The sequence below is a fragment of the Balaenoptera borealis genome (genome assembly GCF_965194805.1).
Source record: "Balaenoptera borealis genome assembly, chromosome: 9".
Taxonomy (NCBI): Eukaryota; Metazoa; Chordata; class Mammalia; order Artiodactyla; family Balaenopteridae; genus Balaenoptera; species Balaenoptera borealis.
In genome coordinates, this window is record NC_138873.1 from 40,343,907 (window position 1) to 40,351,023 (window position 7,117).

Here is a 7,117-nt window from a genome sequence, read left to right on the forward strand (position 1 = left end):
GCTGTGCTCTAAATCTGCTGACGAGAGAAATGAAATAGCATTAGAGACGTGAGTTCCACTACTTGTAGTTGCTCCTTACAACAACAATTATGGGTTTTAGTTAGTGCTTTTTTCACCAAAAGTCCAGGGATGATAAAAAGCAGTGTATTTTAGAATATTACTACCTTTTCTAAAATTTTACTTACTGTAATATTACAGTAAATTAATGTGGTGGAAAAGAGTATAGCCAAGGCATAATTGTTTCCTGTTGGCCAAGGTGTGTGAAGTTAAAGGTGAAGTTAAAGGTGGGTGTGAGTGAGTTATTTGAGCTAATTCCTCTCCTCTTAGTTTAAGTAGGGACAGTGAACAAAGGAAATGGAGATGGGAGAGAGAAATTTCAAAAATGAACATTTTATGGTGGTATGCCCATCCCAAATCCACCTTCCATCCCCTTGACTGCTTTGAATTTTATTCTTTACTGCAGTTTAGCAAAAACAATGTAGTTTCATATAACAATAGTTACAACTGTATAATATATTATACATTTTGACTGTGAAAATCTTGATATCTGACCTCTGCCAGATCTCCAGGGAACTGAAAATTTATATCTCAGCCCCATTCATGCCAACTCACTAAAAATGAAATCTCTCTTGTAGTGAAATGTCAAGATATTTTTATGAAATACTCATATGTTAAGTTGGCATTAGGTGGGTCCCGAAACTATCAGCCTTCCTTGAAACCATCTCCGTCTCTAAAACCCACTGGATAGTTTTCTGCCTGATGAGAGCAGAGGTCTGCATATAATTTTTATGTGCTTTTCCACCACTTCCATGGTCCTCCCTCTTCAGCACTCTGCATTAGGGTTCATAATAGCCTGAGTCATGTGGCCTCAATCTTAGAGTGGGTAGATCCTTTGAGGACACTCCAGATGCCATACTAGAGGGCTGTGGTAGGACAATTCCCATAAACTGGCTTCAGTGATTCTCCTGAGGTTGGGCAGGGAAATCTCTTGGCCATTATTCTCTGGAAACAAAGCAAACTCATCCAGCCTTAATACTCTTTACTCTTCTCAGTAGTACAGATATCAGAAAAGAAGAGGATGGCAAATGTTTTCTGATAGATACCTCTCCCTAAATTTCATTTCATTGAAATGGTTAATAAAACACCTTTTGAAATGTTGTAGTGTTAAGACACAGTTTTGCTCTCTTATTTGCTGGCTATGCTATTTCTAAGGGTACATTTTTCTTTATGTTAAAGAAGGGGGAAAAAATAGAAATTATAATCTGACTTTCAAGTCTTCAAGCTCAGCAATCCATAAATATTGTTTTGGTCTTGTATTTATATTGTCCTTTCCTTCAAATGAGTTTATTGTTTTGTCCTAACTAAAAATTACTTCCCGTGATTCAGAACACATTCACGAAAATATAATTTATTCTTTTTATTTTAAGAAAATCTGCTTTCCCTACCCCTTAAAAAAAAAAAGAAGTCTATGCTTCATTTAATTTATGTAAATATTTGGTTTACTTTTGTAAAAGGATTTATCAAGTACAATTATTACTGAAATCATCCATTTTATTTTTTAAAATTTCCTAAAGTGCTAATTCAGAATTAGTTACATGAAAGAAAAGTTGCAATTGGCTATTCTATAACAGGGTTTTTTTTTTAATGAAAAATTGTGTTTATTTCCAATTCTGTTTTGTTAGGTGTATAAAATGAAATTGTTATCTAAGTATTCTGGAACCTTTTCTTTTTAGTCTATTGCTTATGTGACCAACTGGAAAGAGAAAGAAAGAACTTCTTTATACCAAAATAAGTTACTCATGGAAATTGCTTAAACCATTTTCTAAGCCAAAGAGATTAGTCATAGCATTAGCCAGCAATTAAATGATAAGTTCTCCTAACATGGACTGTACTATATCTTTTATTTCTAAAGTGATTTCCACAAAATCTTTCATAAAAGATGAAGACATTCTATGTGATCTTCTCTTCCTTTGGAATAATGCCACCAAGATTTGATCCTATGAGTAAGAGTGCTCAAGAAGAGCTGGGCCACTGAATGGCTTCCTTGTTGGAACATTGACAACAGTTACCTTTCATGGACCCCTCGAAGCTTCTCCAAATGTCTAGCAGCAACTCCTATTATACTTCATACTGTAGCAGTGCTGGTGATTTGTATTTTGACCAATAATATACATTTTTTTAAAGCATCCCATTTATCTGACCTTAGAAGCTTATCTCCATTGGAATCTTTTGCAAAAATTGTGGGATAGGTTTTTTTAAATGTTTTTCTCATATTCTCAAAAATGCCAATGCCATTTCATTAATATAAACACTGACTTTTCAGAACTGTATATTCTCTGACTGCCAGGCCCTGTCTATGCAGAAGAAATGGATGCGGCCTGATGTGCTAGGCAACACTGCTCTTTGAGAGATGAGGGACAGTCCCTTAGAGTTCTGTCCTCTGCAGAATTTCTTTAGGTGCCACCATAAGCCAGGCCTTGGACTCCGTTTTATCCATGTTGCTCTGTGTATTGAGAAACACACATTATTGGCACAGTGAAGAGTAGACTATTTTTCAGAATCGTGCGAAGTATTTCTTAATATGAAAACCAACTGCATTTTTTGATTTTTACCTTTGTTTCAAAATAGCAATTTTTGAAATTTTAAGAGATGAATGGATTAATTTTTAAGGATTTTGAGTGCTTATCTCACACAAACTCTGATGGATTACTCCCACTTCAATGCGTAGCATGGATGTTAAAAAATAATTGATGGATAAAGATTGAAGATTAGTAAGGAGAATATTGTAATGGTAGAGGAGTGAGTTAGTTATAAGAACCTGAACTAGGGGGCTTCCCTGGTGGCACAGTGGTTAAGAATCTGCCTGCCAATGCAGGGGACGTGGGTTCGAGCCCTGGTCCAGGAAGATCCCACATGCCACGGAGCAACTAAGCCCGTGTGCCGCAACTACTGAGCCTGCGCTCCAGAGCCCACGAGCCACAACTCCTGAAGCCCGCGTGCCACAACTACTGAAGCCCACGCGCCTAGAGCCCGTGCTCCTCAACAAGAGAAGCCACCGTAATGAGAAGCCCGCACACTGAAACAAAGAGTAGCCCCCGCTCACTACAACTAGAGAAAGCCCGCACACAGCCAAAAATAAATAAATAAATAAATAAATTTATTTAAAAAAAAAAAAAAAAAAGAACCTGAACTAGGGTACTAGGAGTAAGAAAGGACAAGAAGGTAGATTTACCAGAACTTGATGACAGATTGAATGGGGAGGACAAGAGAGGAGTGCGGAAACTGATTTTGGAGTTTTGATTGGGAAAATGTTACTAACACACACACAAAAAGGAAGTCCGGAGGAGGAACTGATTTGCTGAAAGATATTTAATAATTTCAACTTGGAAAATTTGGTATGAAGAACTGAAACATCTTGGTGAAGATATCTGGCTGGCAGTTTCAAACATGGGCTGTGGAGTTCAGTTTAAAATTGCTATAAGATTTGGGGTTTTACTCATAGAATTGCTATTTGAAACCACAGGTACAGGTAATATAACTGAGATAGTATGTAGGTAGTGTGCCAAAAAGACAGCACTCACACAGCCTCAGTGGATTTCCTTATTTAATACAGGCAAAGAAAAAGAATGAAGAAAGAGGCAAGGTAGAATCAGGTAAAGGAAAGTGGGTTTATTTGTAAGGAAAATATCACCCTGGTACTTGGGGAATCTTAACTTTGGAAAAAAGGGCAGTTACTCCTTTCAAACAAGAGTGAATGAAGACCATAAAGGAAAAAATATGCTTTAAAGTAGAGAGTATGTGCTTTAGAAAGCTAGGGTTTAAAAGTAACTTCTCAAATAAAGATGAGGTTATCAGCTGACTCTCAGATTAGAACAAGTTGATCAGAGTTGAAGTTTGCAATACCTCTGTGGGAATCCAAAGGCAGCTATAGAAGAATAAAAGGATTATCAAAGACTGGGAGGGTCTAGGATGATTTTGTATTGGATTAAGATGGCATTGTCTTATGGATTTCCTTTCATTAACATCAGAATAATTCTAACCAGGTACCAAATTTCCATTTTATCTAATGTTTATTGGACTGTAAGGAAGGAGAAAAAATTAATTTGCAACCCCAAAAGTATGCAAATTCAGAAATACTCTACCCAAACTGGTAAAACCAGCCAGGAAATGGGTTCTTAAAGTGACTGTTGATCAATCATATTTCCTTTGGAATAGTGTAGATTTCCCAACATATTACCCACTTGTGCTAGAATCCTTTTTCCATAGATATATTTCTGGGGTCTGACAATTTACTTTGGAACTCTAGAGTATTCACTTAACTGAAACTTGCTTGCCATTTATTATCATTCTGTCATCCTTGAGAGGGGTTTGAGGATAAAAGGTTGGCTCAACCTGGGTAAAATCTGAACTTATTCTCTGGCCTACACCTATTTCCAAGTGAATTTTTCTGTGAGGCTACACACAAAGTATTTGTCAAAGGAAGAATTTTTTGTTTTGTTTTGTTTAATGGGAGACTCCCAGCCAGTAGATAAATATGTCTTTGGCTCCACCTTCTGTACAGAGTGAAAATCAGCATCAGAAGAAGTAACTGGTAAACCATTTATTTAATACTTTAACTTTAAATATTTTCACCTTTTTTATTAAGCATGGTTAATTTTTTTGATCATTTGTGAATGTTTACATTAATTCATTTAGCAAATATTTATGTCTCAGGAACTATGCTAGTGAGGGTTTGTTAGTTATGCAGGAAAGTAGTTACTGATATAAAAACAAGGTCCAATCTGTTGGAAGTTTTAGGTGACTTTTTAAATTCTTGGAGATTCATGTTGTCACCTACAACAAAACGCTAGAGGCCAAGGTCAGCTCAATATAAAGTCAGAATATTATCACCCAGTGAAGTACACCTTAAGGACATGCAAAGCTCTTTCAGACCGAAACCATCAACTTGCTCATTCCCTGTAGAGGCTAGGTTTTCCATCATTAAGTTCCACCTTTGGATTAAGACACTTGAGTTTTTAAGAAGGTGAAAATGGAGATGAAAGTATATTCTTGGAAAGGGTAAAAGAAAAATTAACAAAAATTAGTTTATCATTGTGACTTAACAAAGACAGTTTGAAAAGACTGAGGATATAAATTCTTATGGGGATGAGCAGAAATGAATCAAGGGGCCTATGAACTCACCTAAATTTGATAGAACTGACCTTTAGTTCTTTTTGGCACCTATTAGTGCACATCACAAAAGACTGAGGTATATTAAAGCTACTCCCTCATGACACCAGTACCGGCTCAAAATAAAACAAGCCTTAGACCAAGTTTGGCTTCACGTTTAGATACTTATTGAATAAACACCTATTAGTAAGCAGACTCTAAACATTTCATACAACTTGCTTTGTATTCTCTAGAAAGTCCCAACTCTCTGTTCTTTTTAGGTGCTGAGACTACCACCTTGCATGAAAAGTTCTTTTTTTTTTTAATACATTTATTTATTTATTTATTTTTGGCTGCATTGGGTCTTCGTTGCTGCGTGTGGGCTTTCTCTGGTTGCAGCGAGTGGGGGCTACTTGTTGCAGTGCGCGGGCTTCTCATTGTGGTGGCTTCTCTTGTTGCAGAGCACGGGCTCTAGGCGCCTGGTCTTCAATAGTTGTGGCACGTGGGCTCAGTAGTTGTGGTTCACAGGCTTAGTTGCTCTGTGGCATGTGGGATTTTCCCAGACCAGGGATCGAACCCGTGTCCCCTGCATTGGCAGGCGGATTCTTAACCACTGCACTACCAGGGAAGCCCGAAAAGTTCTTTTAAAGCAGAAGTGACAATATTCCAGAAACAGCACCTGATCGTAATAGAAAGACTCAGCCACCAGATATCCTCCCAACCAATGACTGGATACATGACCATTTGGGGGTCAAGTAAATAGTTTCTTAAATTCTGTTCACACAAAGATCTCTAGATTATAGGCAATCTACGTAAATTGAATACCACTCATTTCACCAAGGAGAGCCTGTTTCTACCGTTCATTATGCTAATTAACAAATCACTAATTTCATCAGTAAAAATCCATATCTGACATTCAGGATGCTAATTAGCAAATATCTGGTGTGTTTCAAAGACATGAATACGGAAGCACTGTAGTCCTCTCTGAGGTGGCCTTTTTGATGTATGTTTGCCACCCATGCCAAGCCATGAATTCTTGATTAAGTACCCATACTCTACATGTAACTAACTCTGTATGCAACCAACCAACACACACGTTTATAGTACTGCATCTTTGCTGAAGTTTTTAAAAGTAAATTACAGACATCATAAAACAGGGAAACTGTGTATTGCTTATATAGTGCAACTTAGTACACTGGAAAATGGAATTAGCTCCTGGCTTCCTGGTGTTAAGAGATGGAAGCAAAAGCCATGAGTTGAAAGGAGATACCAGAAGAATTGGAGCATCTTAAGAACATATAGGGATATTTTAACAATTTTACATTTGAATGGCCCCATCTCAAGACGATATATATCTTCCCCTAAAAATAGCATGGCTATTTTAAATGCTTTTTGTTTGAAGTTAATATGTGTTCTTAATGCTTCACAATGCTTTCTAAATATTTGCTTCATAAGTAACTTGAATCCTACATCATGTGAAGTTCAGATTGATTCATATTCAGTGGGCTTTCCTTTATGTTTCATGCTGACCCTCTTCAGCCCACCCCTGCACCCCTGTCATTTTCCTGGCCTTGGGCCACTCATGTTGAAATACTGATAGGAGGTTGTTATCACCTAACTTCTGATCTTGCAAGCATCAGCAACAGTTGGTGTTCAGTATTCTCCTGGCAATCCTGTTTTATAAAATTTCCAGTCAAAACAGCAAACTTGATGTGTTTGGAAGATTCAGGTGACTTTTTAAATCTATTGGATGGGATTCATTCCAATAACTGATTTCCCCTCAATAATTTTAGTAGTTCTTTTATTTTCATTCCTGAATAAAGTATGAATGGATTTTAAATATTAAAGTTCAAAATATTAACATGTGGAAAGTGAAAGAAATCAAGCTTTGATTATTATAGATAATAGATAATAGAAGTTTTTCTTCGTTTTTGTTTTAAATTCCAAAGCATTAATAGAGGCAATGGAT